The sequence below is a fragment of the Littorina saxatilis genome, linkage group LG10 (assembly GCF_037325665.1).
Source record: "Littorina saxatilis isolate snail1 linkage group LG10, US_GU_Lsax_2.0, whole genome shotgun sequence".
NCBI lineage: Eukaryota > Metazoa > Mollusca > Gastropoda > Littorinimorpha > Littorinidae > Littorina > Littorina saxatilis.
The window spans coordinates 14,211,237-14,227,271 of NC_090254.1; the positions used below are offsets into that span (position 1 = coordinate 14,211,237).

The following is a 16,035-nucleotide window of genomic DNA, read 5'->3' on the forward strand; positions in this document are numbered from 1 at the left end:
ATCTAAAGCGAGTTTCTCTGCACTGATCGTTAGATTTGGGTTTAGAAAACAACCAAACTCATGGATTTTATATGGAGATTAATGTGTTCAAGCCTTTAGTTGCTAGTTTAAATGCAGTATGTTTGTATTGTTTGGTCTAGAGATGTATATTTCGTACATTAGAGCGTTCGGAACTTTTCAATCGCTAAAGTAGTTCCTCAAAGTCTAGCTCATCAACCTGTGAGCTATCGAGGATTCAGGCCCGTTGCTGGGCAAGTGATTTTGGTTGTTGGGTAAGATACCGAAAAATAACTAGCCCTAGTACACGTTTACAGAGAGAAAGAAGCAGAGGGGGGAATAATCTGTGATCGATGGCGAGTGAACCCATCCTAACTATCCATAGATGTGTATTGACGGGATCGCCAACTCGTTGCGCGCGCTCACCAAGTAGCGGAAAGCGGAAAAGACGATTTTGACAGTAACTTTACTTCCGGTGCAGTCTTTCAACACATGGAGAAGAAGGAGAATTTCGAAGGGGAGGTGGAGTTTGTGGCTGAGGTATGTGAAAAGCAAACAAAGCAATACAAAAAGATCATTGCTGATGATTGAAATGAGTCATGTGAATCAACAATAAAGATTGATTGTGGACGGCACGTCATTATTTTTGTTTTTAACACTTGAAACGCGAGAGCATCTGACACACTGGTAAATCCGAAGCTGTGCACGCAAGCTGATCAGCAGATCGTTTTTCTGCAGAATTCTCGCTCACATCGGCCACTATTTTAGCTCAGCGAACCGACAAATTTGCAACAGAACAATTTCTGAATGTTAGAAATTCGGCTGTAGATTTATAGATACCCTTTCTATTCCATGGTTGTTGTTTTTTCAGGGGGAAAGTACCGACATCTCAATCGCTGAAAAGATGACAGCATCACCACAAAAGAAACTCTAAGAATTGCCAAAAGTAAGTAAAAATATTGACAGATCTATGTAAAAGACCATGAAAATTTAGAACTGGAACAACAGATATTCAAGAAATAACCGATAAGTGATATATTCTTCTTCTTTCTTTAGACTGCCGCCTTCATCAAGGTGAAGATTCTGCAGACAATTATTAACTATGCCTGAGCAATTTTGCCAGGAAAGACCCTTTTGTCAATCGTGGGATCTTTAACGTGCACACCCAATGTAGTGTACACGGGGGGAGGGTTCGGACACCGAAGAGAGTCTGCACACAACTGAACCATTGATTGATTTGAATGTACATCATGCATGGAAGTTAAAAATGGTGCAGGAACTGAAGTCAGATCAACACATCAAAAAGATCAGTGCAATATATTTGTTTTCTCTCCCCTCTTGCATAATTCTGTTTTGATATAGTCTATATGCTTGATGTCTTCTGTTGTTTTTGACTCACATGCGAAGCAAAAGTGAGTCTATGTACTCACCCGAGTCGTCCGTCCGTCCGTCCGTCCGTCCGGCCGGCCGTCCGGCCGTCCGGAAAACTTTAACGTTGGATATTTCTTGGACACTATTCAGTCTATCAGTACCAAATTTGGCAAGATGGTGTATGATGACAAGGCCCCAAAAAACATACATAGCATCTTGACCTTGCTTCAAGGTCAAGGTCGCAGGGGCCATAAATGTTGTCTAAAAAACAGCTATTTTTCACATTTTTCACATTTTCTCTGAAGTTTTTGAGATTGAATACCTCACCTATATATGATATATAGGGCAAAGTAAGCCCCATCTTTTGATACCAGTTTGGTTAACCTTGCTTCAAGGTCAAGGTCACAGGAGCTCTTCAAAGTTGGATTGTATACATATTTTGAAGTGACCTTGACCCTGAACTATGGAAGATAACTGTTTCAAACTTAAAAATTATGTGGGGCACATGTTATGCTTTCATCATGAGACACATTTGGTCACATATGATCAAGGTCAAGGTCACTTTGACCCTTATGAAATGTGACCAAAATAAGGTAGTGAACCACTGAAAGTGACCATATCTCATGGTAGAAAGAGCCAATAAGCACTATTGTACTTCCTATGTCTTGAATTAACAGCTTTGTGTTGCATGACCTTGGATGACCTTGACCTTGGGTCAAGGTCACATGTATTTTGGTAGGAAAAATGTGTAAAGCAGTTCTTAGTGTATGATGTCATTGCTAGGTTTAGGTCAAGCATGTGAGTCGTATGGGCTTTGCCCTTCTTGTTAAGACCTGATTTTTGACTCACATGCGAAGCAAAAGTGAGTCTATGTACTCACCCGAGTCGTCCGTCCAGGAAAACTTTAACGTTGGATATTTCTTGAACACTATTCAGTCTATCAGTACCAAATTTGGCAAGATGGTGTATGATGACAAGGCCCCAAAAAACATACATAGCATCTTGACCTTGCTTCAAGGTCAAGGTCGCAGGGGCCATAAATGTTGCCTAAAAAACAGCTATTTTTGAGTCACTTGAGAAAAAAAGCCATCCGGCCGGCCGTCCGTAGACACCACCTTAACGTTGGACTTTTCTCGGAAACTATCAAAGCGATCGGGCTCATATTTTGTTTAGTCGTGACCTCCAATGACCTCTACACTTTAACGATGGTTTCGTTGACCTTTGACCTTTTTCAAGGTCACAGGTCAGCGTCAAAGGAAAAATTAGACATTTTATATCTTTGACAAAGTTCATCGGATGTGATTGAAACTTTGTAGGATTATTCTTTACATCAAAGTATTTACATCTGTAGCCTTTTACGAACGTTATCAGAAAAACAAGGGAGATAACTAGCCTTTTCTGTTCGGCAACACACAACTTAACGTTGGGCTTTTCTCGGAAACTATAAAAGTGACCGGGCTCAAATTTTATGTGAACGTGACTCCCAGTGACCTCTACACTTTGACGTCTGCTTCGGTGACCTTTGACCTTTTTCAAGGTCATAATATTCAGAACTGCGAAAGTGACTCGATCGAGCGTTTGCTCTTCTTGTTCACATTTTTCCCATTTTCTCTGAAGTTTTTGAGATTGAATACCTCACCTATATATGATATATAGGGCAAAGTAAGCCCCATCTTTTGATACCAGTTTGGTTTACCTTGCTTCGAGGTCAAGGTCACAGGAGCTCTTCAAAGTTGGATTGTATACATATTTTGAAGTGACCTTGACCCTGAACTATGGAAGATAACTGTTTCAAACTTAAGAATTATGTGGGGCACATGTTATGCTTTCATCATGAGACACATTTGGTCACATATGATCAAGGTCAAGGTCACTTTGACCCTTATGAAATGTGACCAAAATAAGGTAGTGAACCACTAAAAGTGACCATATCTCATGGTAGAAAGAGCCAATAAGCACTATTGTACTTCCTATGTCTTGAATTAACAGCTTTGTGTTGCATGACCTTGACCTTGGGTCAAGGTCACATGTATTTTGGTAGGAAAAATGTGTAAAGCATGTGAGTCGTATGGGCTTTGCCCTTCTTGTTAAATTCATTGTCACTTCTAAATTGCATGCTTTATTGCAGAACGCTTGTTCTTTCTGCCTTTCAACTGCCTTTCACCGGAGCTCAGAGAGCTTGTCGACCTATTCTCCACCAAATCGTTCAACTTCAAACGTCTATCAACTGCCATTAATAGCTATCATCCAGCTATTTGTATGGACAGTTAGACTTATTTCTCTAGAAATTTAGTTTTACTAAGGGTTTATTGTTCTGCTTTTTTTCAGACATTCCGTCCCGCACCAGAATTGCCAGAGGTTGTTGCAACTACAACTTTGAAGAACTGTGTCGTGATGTACAGCAGCTTCCCGAGTCGTGGTGCCTCGCGAAGAACGAGGGGAACCAGGTGGTTAAGGTTGTTGTGCTGGAGCCTGGAGGCCAGCTTGGTTAAGGTTTGACTTTGAGTCAGCATTTTCAGTGATTTTTCTACGCAGCCGATGGTGTTTGGATTTAAAGTGTAAAGGAAAAAGTCCCTCCTGAAGCAGCGTGCTGCAGTTTAGACTGGCTTGGCGACAGTGTTGAAGTGAGTGACAAGTAACATTTTCAGTAAATTGCTTTGTGTTACAATTAATCAACACCAATTCTGAGCCAAGAGAATGATTTTTTATTTTTTTTTCATTTGGAATGTTGTGTTTTATAGGTTAGGTGTGGAAAATTGGATTTGACTGTAAAGCTCTTTAGCAGAGAATGTAAATAAACTTGACCAAGAAATTATTGCGACAAATTTTAAACTCCCAAATTAAAGCATCGATTAATTCCCGTTAATTAATTAATTAAATTAAATGTCACAAGAATTTATGCTTTAATTTGGGTGCAACATGTTGAAACTTTGTTTGAGAATGTATCTACTTCATTGATTAAATATATGCATGTGTATGAATAGGAATCTTTCTTGTGTCAAATTGTGCGAATTGAGACTGAGTGAGATAGTGAATGTTGGTACATTACAGGGCCGGACTAAGCAAAGAGGAGGGGGGGGGGCGGCGGGGGGGGGGGCGGCGGGGGGGTTGCCAGTGGTGGTCCAGGGGGATGTTCCTCTGCCCCTTGTTGGGGTCAGGGGAAGGGTAGGTCATATTCTGAGATAGGAAAATGGTCGCTCCTTGCATGAAACAGCATAAAATAAACAATAATACATTTTTTTTAAATAAGTGAGGTACATGTTTAGGTTGGGGAGGGGGGGGGGTTGCATAACCCCCCCCCCCCCCCCTCCCGGTAGCCCTAGTCCGGCCCTGCATTAATTGTCACTGTATGGTGTGTGTGTGTGTCACTGTGACCAAAGATACATATTATTATGCTCTATTTGAGTTCATACAACTTCCAATTCCATTCAAACGTTAACAAAGTGTTGCTTTCTTTCTTTCTTTCTTTATTTGGTGTTTAACGTCGTTTTCAACCATTCAAGGTTATAACAAAGTGTTGCTGGTATGCGACTGAACATGTTCTATTAGGAAAGCAAAGCAAATTCCAGTGTACATAGTGGTCAACATAAAAACAGACGCATCGATGCAAGACATTTATCAAGTGGCTGACAATTGATTTTGAAATGAAAACTGTTTGCAAAATATCTCGCTGTCAAAATTATATTTTGAACAAGTACATAAAGGAATTAGGTTTGAACCATAGGAAAATGAATATGTTTCAATTTTTCATGTTGCAGACTTAAATTTACATGGACTGATGAAAATACAGAACAGGCACTGAACAAGCCATGTGATACAATACTGAACCAAATAGGAAGAGAAGTACATTTTAACGACAGCAGATTTTAACACAAAAAATTGACACCTAAGACAACAATCAAGAAGTTCAAATTCAATGTACATGCACTTGATCAGATAGGATAGTTTGTACTGCATGAAGAAAGATCATACACAACACACAACAGAGATCCTTCCTGATTGTTCTCAACATTGTATGTTTTCAGCTTTTTCCTCAAACTCCTTTCTTTCCATGTGCATTTCATTTTGTCCAACATTGTATGTTTTCGGCTTTTTCCTCAGTCTTTTCTTTCCATGTACATTTCATTTTGTCCATCATTGTCTTCAGTTTGTGGTGGAGTCTTATTTAAAAAAAAAACAGAACATTTTGCAAAGTGTCTTCTTGAACAGCTTGTGAAAGATCAAATGAATACAAAGTGTCATAAAAACACACCGGAACAGCATCACTGTTCCTGCATGGTTCAATAAAGTCATCTGCTTTTGCCTGTGTGTTGATGCACAGGTTTCCCAGAAAATATGTTCCATGGACATCAAATCACCAAAGGGAAGTAATCGCTCTTTATGCATACGACATGTGTAATAGATTAAGCGAGAGTTGTACGGAACCTTTTCTCCTGGCACGAGAGGATGAAAGTCGCTTGTATATTTCAATGCTTGTTATTCTCTCAGGTGCCAGGAGAAAAGGTTTTGTACAGCTCTCGCTTACTCTATTACACAGTCATGTCGTATGAATAAAGAGCAATTACTTCCCTTTGGTTATTTGATATCATCAACGCTTTGCCTCATTCTGTTTAAGATTTCTGCTTTGTGTTGCATGGACAGACACATCTGCAATACATTGGGCTTGACAAAGGTCAGTTTGCCCTTGTTCAGCATGCTTGTCATGTCAGGGGTGGTTTCACTCTTTTCACTGTAGTATTCAGGTGCGCAAGTCAGGGCTTCCAAACACTGCAATTTCTCATCTCTGTACGCACTCTTTTGGAGACACCAAACTCTCTGTTTTAGCTTTTTGGCAACACATCCTCCAACATACTTTGCTTTGTCCTCTTCATCCTCTTTGATTTCTAATGCACTTACTGGTTCCCTAGTTTTTCTTCATAGGCCTTTAAGACACCAACAGTATAAACATGTTCAAGGCAATCCAGGCTGAAACTGCAGGGGATATTGTCAACTCAGTAATGCCTGAATGCTGGGTTGAAAAAGCAGAGTAGTACCTGGCCCATGCCTTCTCCTTGGCAGCATTCCCAACCTTGCCTCAGGGAACTAGGCAGTCATGAAGAAGCAGAAGTTTCTCTTCCAGATCTGCACCTAAAACACAGAAAATAAAATATTATAAATAAAACAACACACAAATATAGCAGAAATCAACCCAAGAGTGAAACTGAAGATGTAGATGCATGCACACAATCAAAACCAACAACACACGACAACAACCAAAAACTACACTTTACATGAATGGATGTGAACATATTAAATTTTGTATTCCATTTGTCGTTATAGAACGTGTTGACAAACCACTTTCATGAATCCTTATCATGTCTTTCAACTATGACATGTGCTATCAATGATCCTAAAAAACACATGAAATATTGTAGTGGCAGGCATGTACCTAAAATATTTGTAAACAGTAGCCTCTCTGTGCAACGAAGCAGTATTTTTGCTCGAAAACTATGAATGAAAGTGATCTTTCAGGTACTGGGACTTTGCAAGCTGATATTTTTTATATCGCCTTACTCAAAAACTTACTTTTCAATTACTGAATTGGTCGACAAGCCCTCTGAGCTCCGGTGAAAGGCAGTTGTCATTCTTGATAGCTGCACAAGCGTTCTGCAATAAAGCATGCAATTTAGAAGTGACAATGAATTTAAAAACAACAGAAGACATCAAGCATATATCAAAACAGAATTATGCTGCAGGGGAAAGAAAACAAATATATTGCACTGATCTTTTTGATGTGTTGATCTGACTTCAGTTCATGCACCATTTTTAACTTCCATGCATGATGTACATTCAAATCAATCAATGGTTCAGTTATAATATATCACTTATCGGTTATTTCTTGAATATCTGTTGTTCCAGTTCTAAATTTTCATAGTCTTTTACATAGGTCTGTCAATATATTTACTTACTTTTGGCAATTCTTGGAGTTTCTTTTGTGGTGATGCTGTCATCTTTTCAGCGATTGAGATGTCGGTACTTGAAAACCCCTGAAAAAACAACAACCATGGAATAGAAAGGGTATCTATAAATCTACAGCCGAATTTCTAACATTCAGAAATTGTTCTGTTGCAAATTTGTCGGTTCGCTGAGCTAAAATAGTGGCCGATGTGAGCGAGAATTCTGCAGAAAAACGATCTGCTGATCAGCTTGCGTGCACAGCTTCGGATTTACCAGTGTGTCAGATGCTCTCGCGTTTCAAGTGTTAAAAACAAAAATAATGACGTGCCGTCCACAATCAATCTTTATTGTTGATTCACATGACTCATTTCAATCATCAGCAATGATCTTTTTGAATTGCTTTGTTTGCTTTTCACATACCTCAGCCACAAACTCCACCTCCCCTTCGAAATTCTCCTTCTTCTCCATGTGTTGAAAGACTGCACCGGAAGTAAAGTTACTGTCAAAACCTCTCGCAGCCGCAGACGGGAGTTCGAAACAGGGCCAGCGTTGGCGCGCGCGCAGAGTTGGCGATCCTGTCAAGGGATATCTATGTAACTATCCCATCTTTCAAGTCAGTAAACACACACGTTGGCAAAGATGCAGTCAGAAATCTAAATAAAATAGTTTCTCTTGGTCAAAATCAAACCACCAGGACTGAGATAAGAGATAAGTTTGCAAACTACAGTACTGTCGTCTTTTTCTTCACTACAAAGACTAGTGATTCGAACTACAACGCTCTTGTCAAGGTTGTGCTTTGTCTATCATTAAACTGTTCATAAACTTACCTTTAGCAAGGGCGGATCAATTCACTTTGGAGGGGGGGATTACAAAATGACTGCGAAGATACAAGTTGACGGCGCCGAAAGCGCCTAAGCCTCTAGGGGGGTCCGGGGGCATGCCTCCCCCCCCGGAAAAATTTTTTTATCCAAAGAAGCAAAATAGAGCTATCTCGTGCATCCTGAGCCAATAAATTACCTCTTTTTTTGGGGGGTGGGGGGTTACGTAACCCGTGTAACCCCCCCCAGATCCGCCCTTGTTTACTAGGGTTTTGCTGTCACCCGACATCAATAACTCTTGAAATAAATGCACAAGGAAGGGAGGTAATTCTTCCTTAGGAAGCATACCTTATCATTCCTGTCTTTAAAGTAGTCTATCAGTTGTTAACATTACAAGGCTTCAGCTTCTGATTTGTTTGCAACACCACTGCACCCCCCCCCCCCCCTCACATGGATGTAAAGTGATTAAGTTACATCATTCTGCTGATTAATTTTCTAGAATTTGTCTCAAGAAATGGAGCTAACTTATGTCCAATGAACCAAACTTCGAGGATTTTTCTTTTAGCTTAGGGTAAAGTTATGTTCTTGCTAACACTCTTACCTTGTCTCACAACGACTAGCTCTATTACATCCGCCAACGAACACCTGGGCGACGCTGGGTCCTGTCCTGACTGCTAGTAGTGTCCTGTCCTGTCATTTTCGACCTGGATAACGGACGTTCAGCTCCTGAACCAACCTGACCTCAGGTCAAAATGAGTTCATCTCATTCTGTCCCTGACAGGATGCCTTGAGTTTCCTTGTCTGGCAAGGAAACCGTTTTTTTTTGTTTTTTTGTTTTTTTAACATATTTAGAGCTTTTTGTAATGTGTTATGGATGTAAGCAGATTCGCGATCGTCGATAATGATTTTTCATGGTGTTTTGTCATTTTTAAATTACAGAGGAATTTTTATTTTAGACAGTTTCAAGCGATCTATTTTTCGCGGATGTATTTACTGTGCAAACAACTCTAAATATGGCATAAGTGTCACGTGATAATCCCGTCGCGATATAACCTTGAATGGTTGAAAACGACGTTAAACACCAAAAAAAGAAAGAAAGAAAGAGAACGTGATAATCAACCGTTTGGTTTCGGCCCTCGCTGGAGCAGACGATTTTTTTGACAGTGATGCAACCATATATTACGGTCTCCTTCCGGCAGCAGTCCCAAAATTTCGACTTATTTTGACCTTAGAACGATGTCTTTATCATAACTGTGAAGAACAGAACGGAGATCACTGTCGAAATCGGCCAATCTGCAATCATTTTCGTCTTGCGAACACTGCTCGTGAACAACATATGGGAGATCACTCTGTATTCTTCTTTTGATAGATTCGCGTAGGACTTTTGCGTTCGGTCAGAGAGACAACTGGCGATAGCCGTGGAGCGAGGATTATCAGAATGCTCCTGAACACCCAAAAATCAAGACCATGACAAGGGAGACAAAAAAATGTAAATCGATTCATTTGAACTTAGTTGATTTTCTCCCCTGGACACCATTTTTCTCGGAGATAGGCTTAGTGGTGTGGTTAATATAAATATGATTTTCAATACGGATTTTTTATTACCGCTTATGACATTTATGTGCTTTTTGTTCAGTTTTCCATAATCCGACAGACTCAATAAGCGACTTTTTTTTTAGCGAGTTTAATCTTCGGCGGTTTCTATTTTACTGCGTTGCCATGTATCAAATAATTATAGCCTGTTGAATATGAAATATTGAAGAATTAGGATAAGATATTATATCTTCCTGTGAGGTTACCCTTATGGAAAATCGGGCTGTTTTCCCACTAGGGAAATCGATCTGCCATACAGTACGGCGTTACTGATCTTGTTTCCTCTTTTTCCTTAATGCGTGTATTCATGTTACCAAGCCCTGAAACTTTTGCTGTGAACCTGGGGATCTTTATCGTGCACATGCATACACACGGGGATGCTCGGACACCGAGGAGAGTCTGCACAAACTTGACTTCCTCACTGAATGTGGAGGTTGAACCAACGCCGATAGCAACAACTGCTTTCGAGCCAGCCGCGAGCGCCACTACCAAATGAAATCCACCAACATCACAGACTTTTCCCTGTGGTGTCGATACCCCCAACGAAAATTTCGTGTATTTTTACTTAAGTGATGTACTTGTGCTAACAATCAGTGTATGCAATTGATTGGAATGTAGTTGAGCTATACATCTCCAGGGGTGTTGCCAGACATTTTCATGTTGGGACATTTGGCCGAAACTGTCAGAAAGCTTTAGGACATCTTGGAAAATGTTCGGCTATTATTTTGGCTCATACAAAGTCACCGCAACATTGTCATTGAAGCACAAGACTCAAGAGGGGAACACCAATACATACAATCATTGTCTTAGGAACACAGATTACAGGGGCGGAGCAGTTAAGCCAGAGGGGGAGGGGGGGTACAACCTGGGGTCCAGGCCCTGTAGAATGAAATATTCTCTGTTGTTCTTTCCAGGTTAGCGCATAATTTGCTCTTTGTGACGCTAAAATAATAATCTGTATATGGTTTTTGCAGATATGGAGAGAAGGAAGGAAAATAGCTGATTTGTTGTTTTAAAAGTTCGTTTGTGCAGGCCCACGTGCTCTATGAAATATAGAAGGGTGACATGTTTAAAGGTGGAGTGTGAAGGGTAGCGTGGCATGTTTAGTGCACCGATGCTTTTTGTTGCAGCCTTCTTGCTTATCTTCTGGTGGTTGCTGTAACCGGAACATCTGCTGTATGCTGTAACCGGAACATATGCTGTAACCGGAACATCTGCTGTATGCTGTAACCTGGTGTTCTGGTGGTTGCTGTCGCTGTCGTCATCCTACCATTCTTCATTTCTGCTATTTCTGGTAGACTACGGGGAGGATCTTCAGCGACTGAGTGAGGCGCCTGATATCTCCACTAATCCCTGCTTCGTTTCCACGCCAGCCGGCACTTCATTCAACGGAGCAGTTGTGGAGATAGACTATTTACGGGTCGCCCACTCAGTGGCAAAAATATAGTGCACCATGTCATTGCACCCTGTATAGGCCCCTACCACCAAGTCATCGTTTATATTTATGATTTCATTTGAGTGGTGACAACGTGGGGTGTGTGACACCTGCATAACTCGCGCTTTTAGGCAGACCAGTTATATTTCCTATCTATACACGGGATCTGCGTGTTATTATTATTTTCTAAACTTTAACTGGCATTTTTGTCAGTGACCTATTTTTACGTTTTGAACGTAAAACATCTTTTGGAGTGAAGTCTCGAGGGAGGTGGCGAGATAGTATATAAACAGGCGTCTGAAACTTATACTTTTGTTGATTCTATCTATTTGTATGACTGCGAGAGTGAATCGTGGTGTGGTTAGTTAGTTAGCAGTAACTAACCGTTCATAATCACCTTCTGTGATATATTGAAACGTGACACCAACCATGCAACACAAATATCCCCCATCATGCTAAAGGGGGATAATCAATAAAAACGCAAGACTTGTGATCAGTCAAGTTCATATTTACTAGACTGATAAGACGACATAGTTTGGCATAAAATGGGCACGGATTGGCGGGAGATAAGCATGGTTAGGGGGGTAACTGCTTGTAAAAAGCCTAACAGTATCTGATGGTTTACGGGGGGCTTACTGTGCCTTTAACTTTAGTACGCGCACGCTCACAGACACACACACAAACACACACACACACACACTCACACACACACACACACACACACGGAGAGGCATACATACAGACAGATAGACAGACAGACATACATTCATACATACATACATACATACATACATACATACATACATACATCACATACATACATACATACATACATACATACATACATACATACATACATACATACAAACACATGCAGGCGGGCGCACACACACACACACACACACACACACACACACACACACACACACACACACAAGCGCGTTCACGTGAAGCGAAAGAAGTAAAGAGAGATATCACCCTTGTCTTTTTTGTCAGAACAACGAGACGTGCGTAACATGAGGTACCCTTCCCTCTTATGTCTCTGTTGACATAGAGATCTCCGCAGTTCAGGACCTTCTTAGCTCCTGTCACAAGTTTATCATCTACAAGTATTTATGATCGAGCCATTGGTTCGATTCGACGTGCAGTGCTACATATGCGCCCGTTAGGCTTTTCCCCAAAAACTAATGTTACCACAAAATTAAATAGGGAATTCTTCCAAACTGTTCAAGGGAAGTAACTCACCAGTGCGGCTATCATGAAAACCGTGTTGCATGTTACAGACCTTCTATGATTTTTAAATGAATGATTTATTCACTGCAGTTTGGTGATAAATCCTGGTTATAGTAAGTGTTTATGTCAAGATAAGAAGAATAAAAAAAAATTTGAACAAAATTTGCTAAGGGACTCGAACCTGGACCGGAGCGCTATACTGACTGCGCGAAGAGGCTAGCTGGCTTTGTAACTTTTATTTTGAGAATTGCTCATGGGCTCTCGACGAGCGTTAACTTTATAATTGTTCCTATTCTCCCATTCACTTTGTATCAGTTTGGAAAGCACTGACATCAAGTGTGAATCACATTATGCTGTCACCGAAACGTATTGTCCAATCAACGAAGGGCACTGACGTAATTTTACAAAAAGGATTTCCCTACCGGTATGGGGATTTGGGAGGCTTCTTTTTGTGCGATGACGCCCTATGCTCGGTTTATTATACACTAGCAGTTGAGCCCGGCTTCGCCCGGGTGTAAGCGGAGCCCCAAAGCATTTTAAGGTAAGACAAGAGGCGAAGCCTTCAAGCCTCCCGTAAGAAATCGACAAACAGTAACACAAACTCAATCACTCCGTCACACATATACACACACACAGTAAGCATAGGTGACACGGTGCAAGAGTGGGAGACGCTAGATCTAGATCTGTCTGTCTGTAGCCTACTTACGGGGACACGACTGCCAGATCGACACTGCGCTTTCGACAGCGCTTCCTCGCGCAGACACTGAAAACACGCTGTGCAGATCAACCTGTAGAAAATCTCCTTTGGTATCTTCTTTATCTATTTTTCTGGAGCCGCTACGAAACCGAACAATGTGAAATCGTCTTCCCCGAATCGGCGAATGCAGCTCGGTTAGAACTGAAAAGTGAATCTATACCACAATCCTTCACGCGATCTGACCTAACCTTGACCCCTGACCTGGTCTACATACCACACACAACACAAACCAGTCACCTGTTTTTACCCCCCCAAAAAACCCCACCACCCGTTTTCTTTGGATACACATTTTAACTACATACGCGCCGACGAAATGTTGATCATTGCTTCAATACTTTGAAGCTGTTGCTTGGATGATAACCCGGTAAAATTAGTATTTCGGTGTTCAGTCAAATGTTAAAGTTTCTATCACACACGCACGCACGCAAGCACGCACGCACGCACAGACAGACAAAAGTTAGCATCGCATAGGCTACACTTACGTGAGCCAAAAACCCATGGATTTCGCGCAAAATTGCGGTTTTTTGTGTTCGCGCTACACACTGGAATACAAACCGATGTGCACACAACTTGCACGGTAATTACTTGAATTATTAAGGAATGCAGTGTGCAAATTTCGTTATGATATCTGCAAAAACAGTTTCATAACATCAGGTTTTTAGGACCAAGTGTTGTGGCGCCAACGTTAATGGTCGGAGTAGCGTTACACACATGTGATCAAAAAATGTTCTCCGATTGTCACCATATTTGGCTGAAGTGTCAAAAAATGACTCCTCTGCGTTTTGTTCCTCCAGCCTTTTGACAAATGTACAAAAAGGTTGTTTTTGACCAGCCCAAACAAGTACCAAATAGAAAAAACGTAACAAAAATGACAACTTTCTTCAGAATTCTTAATAAGAGGAATGAAATGTAAAACAATACATGAACAAACATCATGCCAAATTTTATGACAATCGGTTGAATAGTTTTGAAAATATCCATGTAACCGCAACGCATGCTGCGAAAACGTGATTCTGAGATAATCGCGCTTGAAGTTGAAGTAAGTTACGTATCGGTGGTGAATTTTCAGTGACAGATAGCATCGTCATCGCACAACACTGTGACGTGTCTCAGATCCTTATTTATTTATTTATTTATTATTTATTTATTTGGTGTTTAACGTCGTTTTCAACCACGAAGGTTATATCGCGACGGGGAAAGGGGGGGGGGGGGGGATGGGATAGAGCCACTTGTCAATTGTTTCTTGTTCACAAAAGCGCTAATCAAAAATTTGCTCCAGGGGCTTGCAACGTAGTACAATGTATTACCTTACTGGGAGAATGCAAGTTTCCAGTACAAAGGACTTAACATTTCTTACATATCACCTCGTCATCAGCTTACTCAAAACTAGCAACAGCAACTGTTTGTGTTACTTAGTTTTTTTCTTTTTGTGATTTGTCCATATTTTCGTATTAGAATGGGAGGTGCGGCATGTAGATTCCCGAGAAATCTGTGTTGTGTCTTCCCAGAGTAAACATAGCCATCCGCAAACCTTACGCCGCGAACACATTTTAGACCTACTCATACCGAACTATACTGTAAGCTTAAAGGTACTGAACTTGTCAAATCCAAGTGCACGGAGCCCCTGGGGCTTTTAGTCATACCTCAGGCAGCTATCCGTTGGAAGAACTACCAAGTTTCATTGACTTGCACCCAAAGAGTCAAGAACTGCGATTTTTTAAGAATTAATTTCGTACTCGGACCCGGCTGGTCTTGGCTTATTTTTGGATCTAAATTTAGATCAGGTAGATCACCACATCATGCACAAAAAGACACGTCACTAGCAAACTATGTCAGACGTCATCATGAGTTTGTGTAAAACAAAATGGAGCCCGGAATCACTCAGTTGATCGAACTCCGACCAAACACCACGTAATAACTAGGTTAATTTATGCACTCGCGTGAACAAGAAACTATCGAGCTTCACAGATGTCGTCGTTGGGTAGTTTTGGGTTTGTTTTACTACCATAGGAGGATTTTTGAACTGTAAATGCACTCAGCTGCAACAAAAACGGAAAACGAAGGCTGTGAGCTGCACTGTGCCTTTAAATTTTAGCACAACAAGTTTTCAGATCTAAAACTGTACAAGTTGTGCACATGGCATATTTAGATTCAGCCCGCAAATGTACTATATACGACACGCTCTGTTTGGCATGTGAGGCTTCAAACCCTTTCACACACCAGCCAATCAAAAACAAGGTTACCCACTTTCGGGCGACAGTAGACGAACACAAGCAGCGTATGTAGATCTACATGTTTATACTTGAATCATCTTCCAAAGAGGTTTTAAAGGAAAGTTATGGCGATTTGAAGTTAATGAACATATAATGAAACCAGAACTGATTCCAAAACAAACAGTACAACAACAAAAAGTTTTTAAAAAGTGCCTTTTTTGCCAACAATTCACATTTTGGTTATGCTCAACTGAAAGAACCTAGATCAAAGTGTGTCATAGTGTCAAAACCCCAAAACACACCTATCAACAATTTTTGGTTAATTTCTATGGGGGTTTCCTTGTCTTAAGAAGCTCGCTATCCAGTGTTACCTCCATTGTTTGGATAACAACAAAATAGTAAGAGTTAGCTCCCTTAGCTTCTAGAAATTCAGTTAAGGTTTTTTTCTTCATTTGTGTGCCTCATAGGAGCAATAGAGAGCCTCTAATATCACTGGCATTATGTACTTGCTACAGGTGAACAGTAGGCACTGGACTGGTCTTGCACTATATAGGCTGTATTCAATAAAGGGGAGGTCCATAATCTGAGAAAGGAAACAATGAATCAAGAAACTAAAACCCAGATGCACATCTGCGGCTCCTAGGGAGTGTGCATGCACACTATCTTGTCCCTGCCTCTTGC

General features: G+C 40.8%; 2 long non-coding RNA genes across 2 annotated transcripts; one reads left to right on the top strand and one right to left on the bottom strand.

Moving 5' to 3' along the window:
• Positions 1-382: 382 nt before the first annotated feature.
• Positions 383-4,355, top strand: LOC138978218 (uncharacterized). The gene is made up of 2 exons (XR_011459606.1): positions 383-943; positions 3,697-4,355. It is a non-coding gene; the product is annotated as an uncharacterized lncRNA (long non-coding RNA).
• A 427-nt stretch (positions 4,356-4,782) lies between these two features.
• LOC138978219 (uncharacterized) lies at positions 4,783-7,893 on the bottom strand. The gene is made up of 4 exons (XR_011459607.1): positions 7,726-7,893; positions 7,317-7,394; positions 6,934-7,014; positions 4,783-6,495 (listed from the first exon to the last, which is right to left on the bottom strand). It is a non-coding gene; the product is annotated as an uncharacterized lncRNA (long non-coding RNA).
• Between the last annotated feature and the right edge of the window lie 8,142 nt (positions 7,894-16,035).